The sequence below is a fragment of the Equus asinus genome, chromosome 20 (assembly GCF_041296235.1).
Source record: "Equus asinus isolate D_3611 breed Donkey chromosome 20, EquAss-T2T_v2, whole genome shotgun sequence".
Taxonomy (NCBI): domain Eukaryota; kingdom Metazoa; phylum Chordata; class Mammalia; order Perissodactyla; family Equidae; genus Equus; species Equus asinus.
In genome coordinates, this window is record NC_091809.1 from 50,437,928 (window position 1) to 50,455,917 (window position 17,990).

Sequence of the window (17,990 nt, forward strand, 5' to 3'; positions counted from 1 at the left end):
GACCTTGTTACCACTACTCACCTTTAGATGTCTGTCCCTCTTGGTTCCCCATTGAGGCTGCAAGCTCCATGAATCAGAAGAGGACTCGTCCCTCTTTGTGTCTTCTGTGGTGGCCTCAGCAAAGTATGTGTCATTCCAAGATTGTCCACTCATTGGTTACTGCCCTTCCAGAGCCAAAAGGACCAGAGGAAAGGCTGCCTGGTCAGAGGTCAACGCCATTGGAGGTCCAGTCAACAGGGCCTCACTGAGGTCACTTCGTCTGGCTCCTGCCATCGGCCACACCCAGCTGGTAAGGAGAAGTTGTCTTTCCTTGAAGGGCCTGAGAGTAGAAATATCTACTTTTCCCAGGAGGTCCTGAGTTCTGACTCCTGTTCTTTGAAAATTCTTCTCTTGGTCTTACGCCCTCTTCCCAGCTTTACTCTCCGAAACATCCTTTGAGTGCAAGAGCGGTGCCTTTCACATCCTCTCCTTCACTCGCCCTCCTGGTCAGCAGCATCTCCTCCCTCCCAGGTGCCCCAGGGTTTCAGCCACTCCAGGTTCCACTGAGATGGAAATGCATCCACACTAAGTCGTGGGAAAGGACTGAGCATCAGAACCAGCATCCGACTCTGGACCTGCCCCAGCTCTGCCTCTGCACCTCTGAAGAGTAACTCCCATCCTGCCTTCTGGGCTCATTAGGAGAATCAAACAAGATGACGTGTTAATGGGCTTTACCACCTGGACCATGTGAAACAGAGCTGAGGGGTCATTATTACCTGCATTTTAAAGAGAAACCTTTAGGTTTTGAGTTTTAAAGCAGTTTTACTAAACCTAATGATGGAAGTTCAGACCAAGTTCAGACCTTTCTTTTCTGGAAAGAAGAGAAATATGGGGACACCAGGATTGCTCAGGCCCAGGCAAGTGACATCACACATGTAGGCGCAAGTCTTTGGTCGGTCTGTGTCCCTTCTCTGTCACTCAGGGTAGGTGCTGCAGGAGTAGAGGAGGGCGAGGGTGGGTGGGCTTCTCTTGTGTTGGGCAAGAGAGTGGACAATGGGGAGATGTCTGCCGTGTCCGGCCTGGGCAGGTTGCTCCTTGGGGCCCAGCTAGTCTCTAGGTCACTTCACAAAAGGCTGCTGTACCTGCACGGAGAATTTTCCAGCTTTTAATGAAGCCACCGAAGCAGTGCGTCGGTAAAGTTCAGCCTCTAATCCCCAATTAAGGCTCTGGCCTCAGCTGCATCCGGCATCTGGTAGCCGATGGCTAGGGTAATTGTTTCTCACCCTTTCTCTCTCACTTTCCAGCACGGTTTCCAGTGGGAGGGGATCCTTGCCTCCGGCTCCTGGCAGCAGGAGACCTCTCCCCAAGGTGATGTCCCAGAGTGTGAGTGGGGCAAGTTCTGGGTTCAGCCAGGCTTCCAGCTACCCCCAACTTCCCTGTCCCCCCTGAGCCCCTCCCCTGCTCCCCTCAGGGTCCCTACTCCATGTCCTTTGTGGCCTTAGGCCACTTAGTAAGTACCTACTCTGTGCTGGCAACTTTGCATATGTCGTCATTTAATTCTCAAAATGAGCTCTCAAGGAAGAGTGACCCCCACCTTTCACCAGAGGGGCAGCCGAGGGTCTTAGAAGGCATGACTTACTATAGCCCCACAGATGAGAAAGGGCAGAGCTCAGACCAACCCTGGCTCTGTGGGTCCCCAGACTCCCACCACACCAGTTCCCACTCCACTGTGGATGTGACATGGGCTTTACAGGGACCTGGGGCTTAGGACAGAAAGGATGACCAGATTGCCATCAAATAGCTTATTGCAATAATGACAGTGGCCATTTTTCAGCCAGTGGCCCAACATTTAATATATGGTGAGTATTCAGTTTTTACATGCAGGGTACTGTCTTGGCACTTTACTACCCATCTCATTTAGCTTCACAGCAGCAATCCTGCCAGATAAGAACTTTATTCCCATTTTACAGATGAACAAACTGGGACTTACAGAAATTAAGTGTATTTACAAGTTGAACCATATTAAATTTCTACTTTTGTAGGTAGAAAATGGAAAAAATCATCAACCTCACATGGCTCAGCCTAATTATAAGTAAAGTAGCCAGGATTTGAACCCAGTTCTTTCTTAATTCCCCAATTCCTCTCTTCCCCAATAGAGCACAGCCTTCCTTTTGCAGCTTTTTTGAAACTGTATGATGAAATAGAAGAGAATTGGTGTCACGCAGAATAGAACATGAGCTCTGCTAACCTTCTCCATCGACTCTGGAAGGCCACTTTCCTGCTCTAAGAAGCAGTGGCCTGGTGAGACTTTCCTGAGCAGCAGCCATCTCTAAGGGCTGCTGGGCAAAAGCAAACTGGCTGGACTTTGGGCTCAGAAGAACCACAACAGCACAGACAAACAAACAACTGTCTAAGTAGAAATGCATTGGGCAATGCCCGAGTAGATAGAGGTTCTTGCACAGCATTGTTCCTGAGACGGGGCAGACCAGAGACAGAGACCCCTGACAGGGAAAGGGAACGGGCTTGGGTCTCGCCATGTGCCTATCCCACGGGCTCAGCTGAATGCATAACTCTCGTCGGAGCTGAACTTCTGGCTGTAAACATGTGGTTGGATTTACTTTGCTTTTCCAAAGTGGACAGTTGGGCCAGCCTCACAACAACACAAAAGTGTATGCATTATTTACCAGCCACTAGAAAAGTCGGCTTAGGAGGCAAAGAACAGGTTTCCATTCTAACCCCCATCAGAGAGCCATAGAAGCGTGGGACATTAGAGCTTTCCAGAACCTCAGAGATTTCCCTTCATTGTTCCCTCAATCTTTGGGTGAGGAAACTGAGGCCAAGTCTGTATCCTGCCCAAGACCACGTGCTCACTGATGGTTGGGACCAGATCTTTTTCATTTCTAGGCCCTCATTGTCTGGCAGAGTGCCTGAGTCATGGTGGGAGCTCAAAAAATGATGACAAACACATGGACAAAAATATTGACAAAAGGGTAAAAATAGTGGAATGAGATGAGAGATGTCTGCCCCTGTCCCTGTCCCACGGCTGTTCCCGTAGAAATGGTGGCGTCTCTGTAAGCACAAGAACACCTTGCTTCAAAACAGAGTTCATGTTGTTAAAACAGGGTGAGGCCATTTCAAGTTCCAGTTTGTGATCTGACCAACTTGAGGGGCTAAGGTGAGCTTCTTCCTTCTTTGGGACAGTGTTGAGACCTATGTCCTTTGAACTCTGCCCTGGTTCAGTCCTCTCCGTCTTCTCTGCCCTAATTGCTGCCTGATGAAGGATACTGAAGACATTTAGCTGGCCAGGATGTGCGCTGTGACTGTGTCCATCTTTGTTGACCTCCCCACCCAGGCTGAGTGAGACTTTCCCATCCTCTCAAACCTATCCTTTCATAAAATCCTTTCACCCGTAAGCTGCAATATTGGAATCACCTGCAACATCTTAAAAATGCTGATACCTGGATCCCTTCCCAAGAGGTTCTGATTTAATTTCTCTGGAGCACAGCTTGGGCATCAGAACGCTAAGTCTGGGTTCCCGGCTAGGTGTTGCTAATGTGCAGCCAAGCCTGAGAACCTCTGTGTCAGCTCCATTGTCTCCCCATTACCTACGTAGTCTTTGGCATTCAATGAATGTTTGTTGAATGAATGAATGAAGGATGAGGAAGAAATGAATGCACGCAGGGCTTTCTACCCAGGAGCGAGGAACAGAATAACCTGGGAATGTTTTGCAAAACATATGAGGCCTGGCCCATGACCCCCTCTACTCTCCATGCCCCTTGATCATCCTCCCCATCATCCGCTAATTCGGATTCAGTTCGTCTGCCTATAGTTTGGGTTTGTGTGCTTTGAAAAACACTCTCCAGGTGATTCTCATGTGCAGATCTGGTTAAGAAAAATGAGTGAATGAATGAATGAATAACATATCTGAGCTAATAGAAGGAGTTTTGGGACCAAAAAACTGAAGAAGGAAAGATAGATAAGCATTCTCCATGGTTTAGGAAATTGGTGAGAATGGTCTTCCACTAGTCTTGTTTCCTTTCAGAAAATTGGAAAAATAAACAGCAGTTGCTGGGGAAGAAAGAAGGAACTCTTTCCTCCTTCCTGTCCCTCCTCTTTCTAGGAGAAGCCAATAGTTGCCTGGAAGCATGAGTCTGGGCTTTTCTCTTTGGATTCCAATTTGCAGGTCGCCATGGGTGCTGCCTTGTTGTTAGCACATATATTGGATTAGAAATTGAGGTCATGGTGAGGAGGGGGAAACCAGGGAGACAGAGGAGAGATGAGCCACTTCGGAAATTGGAGATTAATTGCCACCCCCGCTCTTCCCCTCTCCCCAACTCAGTAGCAGGACCTTGGAGCCTGAGGAGCTGTTCAAGCCATTTAACCTGCAGCCTGCAGTCACCAGGGACACTAGGGAGGAACAGAGAAAGTCAGGGGTGAGGGAGAAGAAAGAAAGAGACCAGCAAGTCAGCCCCTGCAGGCAGCGGGCCCTTCTGCTCCTCCGGAGGGGGGCACAGCTGCTGCTCTGTGGGCACACACACCTTCTCCTCGGTCTGCAGGGCCCTCAACAGCCAGGTAGCAACACGAATGACGGGCATGAACCAAGCCCAGGAGTCTGCAAACTGCCAACAGCAGGGCTTCCAGCAATTTTTAGTAGAAATGGTAAGACAAACATCCAAAGAACAATAAGACTAGAGAAGTAGACCTTATACTATCAATGTCCAATGATCCTTTCTGCAACTGGCATAGAGAACTGACTTTTAAATTTTATTTCACGTTAATGAATTTAAATTTAAATAGCCACCTTAGCTAGTGGCTACCATACGGGATAGCGCAGATCTGTCTGGTGGGCTGAATGGATGGGGAGGAAGGGGCATGAACCTGGGGTGGGGTAGCACAAGGAAAACACTGGTACAGTTCCACATAACTTGGGCAAAAAGTTCAAGCCCCCGTTGAGTGGGGTGGAATACTGTATAAAACGTTTTCCCTTGTAGGAAGATGCAGGCTCTCCGAGCTGTGGCTTCTTGGGATCTTGAACTAATTCCATAGAGTTCTTGTTCTCACAGTGCCTCCAGTACCATGAAGGGAGCCTCCCACTGAATCCTGCTCTACTCCAGGGAGAAACGATTCCGTTTTTCCATTGCATCAGTTCTCAAAACCCTTCCCTTAGAGGAGACTTGAGAAGAACAAACCTCTCCTGCTGGGCTGAGGAGAGAGCTGGAATTAGAACTCAGAGCTGACCAGCCCCAAAGCCCCCAGACTCTCAGCCCTACACAGTCACCTCTCACATTGGGAGTCAGATTCTGTTACCAGCTTGCTGAGGGGTGTTGATAAAATCCCTTAATTTCTATGACTTTTATCTGTAAAATGAGGAGGTTGGCAGCCCCTGAGATGTCCACGGTTCCTTCCTATTGCAAAAATACTGTTTCTAAGGCATTTAAAATTCCCCCACTGAATGCCAGTTGAAGTCAAATGGGCAGTGGAATGGCTTCTCTCTCACTGCAGCAAGCTTTTCTTTCAACCCTAATTACCTACGACATTAGCTGTTTTCTCTATTAATGTTGTCATTACTGTAAGAACAGCTCTATTTTCTGCTGCTCAGCCTGGATCACCCCCAGGAAAACCATTGTCAGCTCCAGCCAGGCCTGAGTGAGCAGTGGGCGAGAAACTTACACGATCTGCCCCTGAAACCAATGGGGTCACATAGTGGGCCCTTGTTATCAGCTCTCTGCCCTTCTCTCCCCTCTATGCCTTCCCTATTTTATCATTATTCCCCTCTTCTCACTTTTCCATTTCATCTCTTCCCTCCCCCACTCCTTCCTCCAGCTTCCTCCTTCTCATCTTCTTCCTCTCTCTCTTCCCTCGCCCTACCTGGGTCTCTACCTCCCCTGCCACCCTTGCCTTCTCTTACTCAAGTCCTGGGAGCCCTGGCAGACCCAGTTTTATGCTCTTCCTAAGCCACAGACTAAGCCACGTTTTGATGGGTGGGAGGGGCAGGTGGGGGCTGGAAGGGTGGGAGACACTACCTCTGATGATTTTCAGATGAGTTTACTTCTCCAAAGGCAAAGAGAGAGATGGGAGCAGCTCTTGTTGCTAATAACAAACAAAAAAGGAAAGGAAACCTTCTAGCCTGACACGGACTGAATGTGTGTCTTCCCAAAATTCCTAGGTTGAAACTCTACCTCCCAATGTGATGGTGTTAGAAAGTAGGGCCTTTGGGAGGTAATTACAATTAGATGGAATCATGAGGGTAGATCCCTCCCGAATGGGATTAGTGTTTTTATAAGAATCAGGAGAGAACTTGCTTCCTCTCTCTCTATCTGCCATATGAGGATACAAGAAGTCGGCTGGCTGCAACCCGGAAGAGAGCTCTTGTCAGAACTGGTCCATACGGGCACCATGATCTTGGACTTTAGCCTCCAGAACTTTGAGAAATAAATTTCTGCTGTTGATAAGTCACTCAGTCTGTGGTACTTTGTTGTAGTAGCCTGAACTAAGACACAGCCAAACCAACCCCCCAAACCTGAATGTTCCACAAGGCATTAGCAGTGATGTTTGGGAGTCGAGAATCAAAATGGGGGGAGGCTACCCCTGTCCTCCAGCTCAAGGAAGGGGTCTTGCTCCCCAAACTCAGGGAGCTTCATCTCACAGAGGGAGGCAGACAAAGGGAGGATAGAGACCTGAGAGGCAGCCAGCAACTTCAGCAAGGAAGCCTGAAGTGATTCCCGGCTCCTCAGCCTGGCTGCCTCTCGGTCTGGAAGACCTAAGTAGGGCAGCTGCAGCTCGGGCTGGAGACCCATGAGTGCGCCATTCACATGTGCCCCCATACTGGGGTAGTGAGAGGAAAGCCCTGGCTTATAGGACTGTGCTCTCAACAAAGTCTTGGGGATTTGCTGCTAGCTCAACGCAGCCGTGCTCACTGCCACCCCATCCTCTGCTGCCCCATTCTGCAAGGAGCCTGCTCCACAGAGTTAAGGCTTGGGACCCCTGTCGCCTCTGGGACAAGGCCCCCCTTTTGAGCCCTATTCCTCTTTGTCAGGGGTCTCTGAGAAGCAGGGAAGGGGAACATGTCCTTGAGCTTTTTTCTCTAAGTCTGTAGAGCCCGTCTGGGGGTGAGAAACAAACTCTAAGTCTGGGTTCCTGGCCAACGCCCCCACTTACTAGCCTTGTGCTCCCTCTAAGCCTCATTTTTTTTTCATCTGTTAAATGGGAACGGAATACCTTCTTCACTGGAGATCTTATGACGATTGAAGGGATAATAAATGCCTCTTTTCTTAGACAGTGGACAGGTGCGTTGGTTAGCTTGGAAGCTGGAGGATAGACCCAATGACCTCTTCAGGTTACTACCTTGCTTGGGCATCTGTAACTCTTGGGAAACTTAAGTGAGTCCAGAAATGACCTTGCAATTGGCCAAGGTAGGTGAGACTTAACAGCTTGTTACCTGTGCGGCTGACAAAGCGACAGAGCCCTCAAGCAATTTTGAGGCGGTCAGGAGAAGGTGTCAATAATGGGCATCTCTTTAGCATCCGGATTGAGTTTCTCAGGCTGCATGCATCAATTTCCAGCCGGCTCCTGCTGATTTGGTTTTCACGGTGGAGTGGTGTGGAACAGCTGACGCTGATGCGCTAGGAGGAGGAGAACAAAGGGAGCATTGTCACATTTGAGTAATGTCGACACTCAGCCAGGAACAAAGGCCCTTGTTATGCAATAGACGTAATGGGAAGGGCCAACCCAGGGCAGTACCCTTGAATTGTAAGGTAGTGGAGCGACAGACAATTTCCCCAAGGGAGATAAAACTAAACTAACTTCAGCTTCCAGCGTCAGGTATTGGGAGGCAAGCGGCTGAGCCGAAAGAGGCTGGTCAACCTTCCAGAAGAGGGTTGTTTCCAATGACCATCCACCAGGGCCACTGTGGCTAGTGGCACAGACTTGAAGGTGATAAGTAGGTGATGAGGGTACAGGGCTCTAGAGAAAAGGCAGGTGACAGGGCAGCAATAGGGTGTTCAGGAAGCCATTGAGATCGAAGAATCATGTAAATCTCAAAGTCAAGGCCCATGTAGATACCAGAAGGAGAGTCAGAGCTCTCAGCCCCCGTGAACCCGAGGCACCGCCCCAAACTCAGTCCTGCAGTAGAAGCTGCCCGTTCTCGTTCTCTCTCCTCTATCATCCTTGCAGAGTTAGTCAGATCGAAGGGCAGTGGGAGACAGGGAACAGGACAGAGCACTTGCTCATGACTAGAGCAGAGCTATTAAATGTCCCGTGAGGTTGGGACATTTTCATGGAAGACAGAAAAGATGGCCTGCATCTCTGTGGGAGTGGTTTATTTAAAGGTTGACTTCCTGTGCTCCACTTCTATTGAGGAAAGAGGGTTTAAGACGGCGGTAAGATAGCCAGGGAAATTCAGCGGAGGAGTTTCCTGACCAGGAAGACTGTGACCACGTGAGCAAGAAAGTTGGGAGATTTCTTTTCTTTTGAAAAAGACAGGGTGGCAAGCAGTATAGGAGAGGTTGCAGCATCTTTAAAACACAGGAGGCTTCCTTTCTGTCTGGGATGGTTAGAGGTAGCTTGTCCTATAGGTAAGGGGATGCACAATTAACCTCTCTGATTCCCAAGTTCTGCAATCTTCTGATCCCCCTGTGTGGCCCCTGCTGCCTCACCCATCCAACCAGACTCAGCCTGTATGTATGATAGTCGTGGGTGACATTTTTCATACAGTTTATCAGAGCAGACCATATCCTGTCTGAATACCTCCAGGACTGATCTGCCTGAATATGAGGTTTACCGCTTTCTGATTTTCATGAATAACATTTTTTTTAAAAAGATTTTATTTTTCCTTTTTCTCCCAAAGCCCCCCAATACGTAGTTGTGTATTTTTAGTTGTGGGTCCTTCTAGTTGTGGCATGTGGGATGCCACCTCAGCATGGCTTGATGAGAGGCGCCATGTCCGCGCCCAGGATCCGAACCAGTGAAACCCTGGGCCGCCGAAGCAGAGCGCGCAAACTTAAACACTCGGCCACAGGGCCGGCTCCATGAATAACATTTTGAATATCATGATACTGCTTCCTTCTTCACTCTGCTCTTGGGTGAAACAAGCCAACCTTCTCTCCCTCTTTCCGTCTCTGTCTGTCTCTTTGTCTCTGTCTGTGTCTCTGTCTCTGTCTCTCTCACACACACATGCTACAATCAGAACACAGCCCTGGTCCAGATACCTAAACTTGGTCCCCAAATCCTGATGTCTTCATTGGCACAGGGCACACATGAGCCATTTGCATAATACCAGGACACTGTTGTGATGGGTTCTCGCCTTGGCTTCCTGCCATTCAAGCTGTTTAAAGACTGCATTCCTCAGCTGCATGCGGAGATAATAAGAGGAGAAACAGGAGATTCCCTGGTTGTGGAACAGAGAGCAAGGAGGGCAGAAGCAAGGTTCTCCCTCTCTTTTTGTCTCCAGGGAAGACTAGTAAAACATTGCAATAATGATGATGATGGTCACCACTGCCGTGCACCTGCTATGAATGGGTGTGTACAAAGAGATACAATGACAGTTGTCACTCTTGCGCATCTATGGTATGTATTTTACATACATCTCTTCGTTTACTCCTCTCATCAAACCTAGGAGGTAAATATCATTATTCCCATTTTACAAAAGACAAAATAGGATGAAGCCTCTGCCCAGACTCACAGGTAGTGGGACAGCCAGAATTTCCATACCCGGGTTATTCTGGCTATGGACTCTTCCTATTTGCCTAACCACTTGCTGTTCCTTTTTCTCCTGGTCCCCTAAGACCTGAGCTCCAGAACCCCAGCTGGGTTTCTGCTCCCACCGTTGTTCAGCTGTCAGGAGGAGATGAGGAGCACATTGCATCCCCCTGGCTTGCCTTCCTGGCCTGACTGTAGGGTCCTTCTTTGCTTCGACCATCTGACCTCAGGGCAGGCAGTTTCCTCTCCTTGGGTGCCCACCTCCCTCTCCTGAATGGTTGAGGGTGCAGGAATGTGCCTGGAGGGCAAGGCAACCTGTCTGAGTAAGAGTCTCAGCAGAGCGATGGCTCATTTCCCTCATTTTTCAAAACTATGTTGCTGTTAATCCTTTATTATAAAAGTAAAAATGCTCTTTATAATGCAGGTTTTATTGAAGCACAGTATAGGGCCGAGGCTAATAATGGAGGAAAAATATAGATGTACCTCCTTCAAACAATAACGACATAGTATTCCACAGATGAACCGTCAGTAAGTCAATCATGCCCCTACTGTTGGACAGTAGGTTGCTTCCAGGTTTTTTGTCATTATAAACAACAGTGAAATAAGCAAGTATATACTTACATGCTGCTATTTTTATTTTTATAAGAGAGAGTCTCCAAGGTGAAATTTCTGAGTCAACATGTAAGGATGTGTGTGGGGAGGCAGTGTATGTGTGTGATTTAAATGCCATTGTTACTGTGGTGATTGCTCACCTCAGCTATTTGATGTTTTCTGTGAAATAATCTAGTCATGGAACTTCTAGGAATGGAACTACTATTTTTAATGGAGTTAACTTTCTTTTGTTCTAGAGGACATTTTTCTTTCTTTCTTTCTTTCTTTTTTGGGGGTGGGGGTATTAGCCCTGAGCTAACATCTGCTGCCAATCCTCCTCTTTTTTGCTGAGGAAGATTGGCCCTGAGCTAACATCTATAACGTCTATACCCATCTTCCCCTACTTTATATGTGCGACGCCTGCCACAACATGGCTTGATAAGCAGTGCGTAGGTCCTTGCCCGGGATCTGAACCCATGACCCCCCGATTGCTGAAGCAGAGTGCATGAACTTAACCGCTTTGCCACTCGGCCAACCCCGAGAACATTTTTGTAATACTTTCTTTTCCTCCTAACATTTTAAAAATTTCAAACAAAGTTGGAAGAATTTTACAGTCAACACCAGTGAACTTGGCACCTCGATTCTACCTATCATTAACATTTTACTATATTTGTTTTATTATCTATCTGTCTACCCATTCTCACCATTCATCAATCCAACTATATTGATTTCCTATGGCTGCCGTAACAAGTACACAGACAGGTGGCTTAAACAATAGGAATTTATTGTCTCAGTTCTGGAGGCTGTAAGTCTAAAGTCAAGGTGTTCACAGGGCCGGTTCCTTTGAGGGAAGAATCTGTTCCAGGCCTCTCTCCTTGGCTTATAGATTGCTGTCTTCTGTCTGTGTCTCTTCACGTTGTCTTCCCTCAATGTCTGTCTCTGTGTCCATATTTCACTCTTCTAAAAGGACACCAGTCATATTGGATCAGGGCCCATCCTAATGACCTCATTTTAACTTGGTAACCTCTATAAAGACCCTATCTCCAAATAGGGTCACCTTCTCGGGTACTGGAGGTTAGCACTTCAACATAGGAATTTTGGTGGGAACACAATTCAACCCATATTACCAACTTATGTTTTGATACATTGCAAAGTAAATTTCAGGCAACCCCTTAAATACTTCAGCAAGCGCATCATTGGGTAGAGTTCTGTACTTGTTTACGATTTTTTAAATGTAAAATTTACATATACTAAAATGCTCGCTTCTTAAGCATACATTGAAAGTTTTGACAAATGTAAACACTGGTGTAATCCAAACTTCTATCAAGATATAAAACATTACCATCATTCCAGAAAGCTCCCTCATGGCTCTTTCTAGATAATCCCTGCCCTCCTCGCCCACGGAAGTATATTTAATTTTTTTAATATATATTTCCAGTTGACTTTCTAAAATGCTGATAGAAATTTACAGCCCCACCAGTAATAAATTAAGTGCTCATTACTGCACTTCCCTACTTATTATATTAGTAATAATGAGAGCTAACACTATTGGCTGCCTATTCCATGCAAGGCTCTCTTCTAAGCTTCACGTGTTCTAAATGCTCATTTCTTTCTCACAACAACCCTGTGAAGTAGGTATAAGTACTACCCTCATTTTGAAGATGAAGATACTTAGGCACAGAGAGGCTAAGTAACTTGCCGAAGTTTGTACAGCTAGTAATTTGAGACTTGAATCAGGCTATTTGTTAAAATCAATATTATTTAAATACATATTTTGCCAATTTAATGAGCGGAAGTCGTATCTCATATCTGCTTTAATTTGCATTTCCATAACACAATGAGATGGAAAATTTGTTGATCATTTGGATTTTCTCTTCAGTGAACTGCCAGTTCTTATCATTTGCCCCATTTTCCTCTTGGGCTGTTAGTCTATCTTATCAATTTGTAAGACCTCTTTGTATATTAAGGACTTTATCTCTTTAATATATCATTCTAAATATTTTCCCCATATTATTTAATTTTCACTTCCTTATGACATCTTTTGCCAGAAACTAAAAAAAAAATTGTATGTGGTTAAATAGCTCGTTTTTTTCTGTTTCCCTGTATGATTGTAGGGTTTTTTGTATCTTCTTTCAAAGGTCCTGTGCTTTTCTTATAAACTGTATTCCTCAATATTTTACAGTTTGTGTGCCTTTTGGGAATGGAACTTTTGTTTCCATTTGCATTTCTCACTCATTATCAAGTACAAAGAAAGGAAAGTGATTTTTATATATTTATCTTGTATCTAGTCACTGTATCAAGTTATCAATTATAAAAATTTTTTGTTTTTTTAAAACTGGGTCCCTTGGAGCTTTAAGCTACAAAAGCATTGCAATTTCGAATAAAGATAATTTTGCCTCTTTTAATGTTTTTATGGATTATTTGATTTGGCAGGCATTAGCTAGGTTCTCCCAAATAATATTTAATAATCTTGATGATAGCTCTGCCTTCTTCCTGATTTTTAATGGAAATAGTGTAAAATTTCATTGCTTAGTATAAAGTTCACTTTTTCTTTAGATATTCTTATTATGTGGGAAATAATGCATGAAATGCACGACAGATATGTAAATAATAAAACATAATAAAAAAACAAACACCTATGAACCCACCACCCACTTAAGAACTACAACCTGCTCAATATTATTGGTTCTACCAGTTCACCCTCTAGCCTATTCCCTTCCTCCCCAGCTCCAAAGGGGTAACCACTACTTTGCTGTTGCTTTTAAGAAAATATTCTTTATTACATTTAATTGAGTTACTTTATTCCTATTTTACTTAGCATTTTCATTAGGAATAAATGTGAGTATTTACTAAATGCCTTTTCAGAATCCATTGTTGTAATTTGGTTTTTCTCTACTGATTGGTTGAAGCTATAAATTAATAGATTTCTTGATGTTGAACTTATATTAATATTATTGGAATAGCCTCTACTTCGTTGTGATTTATTGAGTCTTTTCATACCATTGAGAGGTGTTATTCGCTATTATTGCACTTATAACTTTTATGTCTTTCTTCATAAGAGAAATTAGTCAACGTTTTAATATTTTGCAATATGTCAGATTTTGCTAAGTTAAACTAGCTTTATTCTTCATAAAATAAGTTAGAAGGCTTTCCACTTTTTCAATGGTCTGGAATGTTTTAAATAACATAGAAATGATCAATTTTTTAAAGGTTGGATACAATTTGCCTGTAAACACATCTGAACCCAGAGTCATTTTTAATGAAACTTCTTTAGTTAGCTTTCCAATTTCTCACACAGTTATTGTTTGTTCAGATTCTCTTTCCCTCTTTGGGACAATTTTGGGGGTTGTTATTTGACTAGAAAAATCATCCGTGTCCTCTAGAGTTTTAACTGTGTTTGCACATAATATTTATTTATTGCATGTATTGAATATTTGTGGTTATTTACACTCCTGTTTTCCCCGATATTACGTACTTTCGCTTTCTCTCTTTTGTCTTTAATCAACTGTGCAGGGATTATCTTATTTTACGATCTTTTTCTCAAAAAACTGCCTTTTGACTTTTTACTGCTCTAATTTTTTGTTGTTTTCCACTACATTCATCTAAACATGTGTCTTTATTAATTATTTTTTCTAACGTCTTTTGGTCTACTTTGTCATCATATCATCTAGTTTTTTAAGTTGAACACTTATCTATTTTCAATTTAATTAATAATAAAAGGGGAAATTTAAGACCACTAAAATTTCTGTGAGTAGCTTTAGCTATGCTGGATAAGTTCTGATATGTAGTATTTTCTTTCTGATTATTTCCTATTTCTTATCTACATGTAATCATTGTTTAGGCCCTTCTTCAGTGGGCCTGCCTGTTCCACGCCTCCTTCTTAGTCATTCCCTTTCAAGATCCCAGAATCCCTTAAGTGACTTGTAATTTTGCTTTCCTTTCTTATGGTTTTTGTTCCCTTCAGCCCCATATAGGGCAGGTTGTTTGGGTTTCTACAAGCGGTGTCAAATTGACAAGTGGTGGAACACAATCATTTCTGCTTTTTTGAACCAGAGATGATTGTACTGGCAATTGTTACCCCTCTGTTGAGGTTTAAGGAGGGTATTTCCCTGCTCCTAGGTCTATAGAAGGTACTTGGAGAAATTCCACCAGTGCAATTTCTTCCTGGACCCCTAGGAGTAGCCGGATCCAGCAAAGTTTCCTTTCTAGAACTGCGCAAAGCAGGCAGTTAGAGCCCCTCTCCAAGTTGGTTCACCACCTTCTGTTGGCTAAGCTCCCTCCGCCTCTCTGAAACCACGAAAATCCCCAACTTCTCCCCAGGTTTAAGGAAATGCAAATCTGGTGCTCTGTTGCTGGAATCTTCACTCTTGCCTGGATCGAAGGAGAATAAAAGCCCATTATCTTTCCACACGATCCCTGAGAGCTCCGTGGACTCTCCAGGTGCTGCCAGTTGGATTGCCTTGGTTGTGGCATCATCGCCTACTGTTTCATGGAGCTGTAGCTATTTCTTTTTCAATGCTATATAGTATTCCACTGATGCCCATAGTTTATTTGTTCATTCTACAGTTGAAGGGTTTTGGGGTTATTTCCAATTTGGCCTACTGTAAGCAATGCTCTGCAAATATTGCAGTAGGTGTTTCCTGGTGCACACGGACATACTTTTTTTACAACAATGTAGTCTGCTACTCCTAGGGATCGCTAAGACTTTTTCAGGGGTTCGTGAGGTCAAAATTTTTCATAAGACATTATGTGCTTTTTTCATTGAGTTTACTTTTGTGCTAATGGTGCAAAAACAATGGTGGCAAAACTAGTAGTGCCTTAACATGAATCAAGGCAGTGGCACCAGACCGAACCAGTAGTCATTGTATTATTCACCACAATGTACTGCAGTTTAAAAACTGCCTGCTCCATTATTAATGTCATTTATTAAGCAGGAAAAACGATTAATTGTATTAAATCTTGACCCTTGAGTACATGTTTTTTTTTTTTTAATATTCTGTGTAGCATCAAAAAAAATCTAGTACCTAGGAAATATTTAAGAAGGGCAAGACTTTTCCAAGGAAAATTCTGTAACTTCATTGAAGAATATTGAATAAGACTTAAATAGATGAAGAAATATGCCCCATTCATAGATTAGGAGCCTCAACACTGTAAATATGTTAATCTCCCAGTTTATTTGAAGAGTCAATGCACAGAGATAGCTGACTTTGTTTTACATTTTTGCAAAACTCTGTAATGTTTGGCTTAATGGAAGAGAACTTAATTCCTAGGTAGTTGATATATATTTTTTTTCAATGTCTGCCTCCTTTTTTTTTTGAGGAAGATTAGCCCTGAGCTAACATCTGCCACCAATCCTCCTTTTTGCTGAGGAAGACTGGCTCTGAGCTAACATCCGTGCCCATCTTCCTCTACTTTATATGTGGGACACCTGCCACAGCATGGCTTGACAAGCGGTGTGTAGGTCCGCACCTGGGGTCCAGACTGGGCCGCCGAAGCAAAAGGTACGAACTTAACCACTGTGCCACCAGCCCGGACCCAGTAGTTGATGCTATTTATTTATTTATTTATTTTTAAAGATTTTATTTTTTCCTTTTTCTCCCCAAAGCCTCCCGGTACATAGTTGTATATTCTTCGTTGTGGGTCCTTCTAGTTGTGGCATGTGAGACGCTGCCTCAGCATGGTCTGATGAGCAGTGCCATGTCAGCACCCAGGATTCGAACCAACGAAACACTGGGCCGCCTGCAGCGGAGCGCGCGAACTTAGCCACTCGGCCATGGGGCTAGCCCCAGTTGATGCTATTTTTGATGCCATTATGAAAGGTGTCTTTCATAAATTTCATTTTCTGTTAGTGGCTGACATACAAAAGTATCATTTAAAAAATATTAGTTTTGTATCCAGCAAACCAACGCTAATAGTTTAATTGTAGATTCTTCTGGATTTTCCAGGTGCACAATAATTTCACCAGTGAATAGTGACAGTTTTATTTCTTCATTTACAATCTTTGTAGCTTGTATCTATTTTTCTTGCCTTAAAGCACTGGAGAGGATCTCTAGGACAACGTTGGACAGTAATTGTTATACCAGACATCCTTGTCTTAGTCAACGTTTTATAACTATTCTTTACCACTTTAAGAAAGCTCCCTCTCAGAGAACCCTGAGCAGCCCCACTGCCTCTGCCAACCTAGTTACCATGACACCCAGAAGGAGCCACAGCCTCCACAGCCAGCCCCAGGCACCATCACTGCAACCACAAGCAGCAAGGCTGAGACCCAGCACCCTGCCGCTCCCACCCTTGGCACTGCCCACACCAAGCCTGATGCCACCTGCAGCGGCCTACAGAGCTGCAGCCAGGGTGCCCTCACCTCTGCAGTGTCAAGAAAGTCCTCACAAGGAAAGTTTCGGGAACAGTAAAATGGCTGAATGTAAGAAACGGATATGATTTCATCAATAGGAATGACACCAAGGAAGATGTATTTATTTGCCTACGAGACTGCCGTAGATAACCCCAGGAGCTATCTTCACAGCGTAAGAGATGGACTGTGGAGTTCGATATTATTGAGGATAACCAGGTGTGGAGTCAGCAAACATTACAGAACCTGCTAGAGTTCCAGTGCAAGAAGTCAATACACAGCAAACCGGAACCAAGATTGACTACCCACACAGCAGGGGTGCTCCAAGCAATTACAACAGAATGACCAGAGCAGTGAGAGTGGGAGAAAGAATGAGGGATTGGACAGTGCTCCCGAAGGCCAGGCCCAACAGTGCCAGCCCCACCACAGGCCACAGTGCCTACCCTACTACCTGCAGAGACTCCCTGGGCATCGACCACAATATTCCAACCCTCCTGTGCAGGGAGATGGGATAGAGGGGGCTGACAACCAGGGTTCAGGAGAGCAAGGTAGACCAGTGGGACAGAACATGTATCAGGGATAGAGGCCACCATTCCGCAGGGGCCTTCCTCGCCAAAGACAGCTCAGAGAGGACAGCAGTGAAGAAGATAAGGAAAACCAAGGAGAGGAGACTCAAGGTCAGCAGCCGCCTCCACACTGGTACCGCTGCAACTTCAATTACCGATGCAGTAGCCCAGAAAATCCTCAACCACGAGACAGCAAAGAGACAAAGCAGCAGATCCACCAGCTGAGAATTCGTCAGCTCCCGAGGCTGAGCAGAGCGGGACTGAGTAACTGGTGCTTACCATCTCCACCACCGTCGGGTTTAGTCATCCAACAAGAAGAGATGAACATGAAATTCCAGCAATAAGAAATGAGGAAAAGACTGGAGCTGAAGACCTTAAATGCTTGATTTTTGTCTGTTGACCAGATAACTAGAACTATCTGCAATGTTTATACAGCTTGGGGTTTTTGTTATTTATATGGAAAGATGTCTCTTTTTGGTAATGACAAACTTTTTTCAAAGCTTGGTTTTTCTCAATACATCTTTAAAGGTTTTTAAATTGTTTTATGCCTAGTCAAGTGGAGATTTTTAAGAGTCTCATTTTAAATTTGTAATAAAAGTTTACAATTTGATTTTTTCAAAAGAGTCCACAAACTGCAAGCACCCGTTAATAAAGGTCTTAAATAATAATAATAAAAGAAAACATTCTCTCTGTTTCTATTCAGCTAAATGATTTTTCCTTAAAATTATAAATGAATGTTGCATTTTATCAAGATTTTTTCCACATCGATTGTGATAGTCGCATGATTTTTCTCCTTATCCTATTAATAA

At 44.4% G+C, this 17,990-nt stretch overlaps 1 pseudogene; it reads left to right on the forward strand.

Moving 5' to 3' along the window:
- The window catches only part of LOC123278950 (Y-box-binding protein 1 pseudogene), a 28,923-nt pseudogene extending 11,474 nt beyond the window's left edge, over positions 1-17,449 (forward strand).
- Positions 17,450-17,990: the final 541 nt, after the last annotated feature.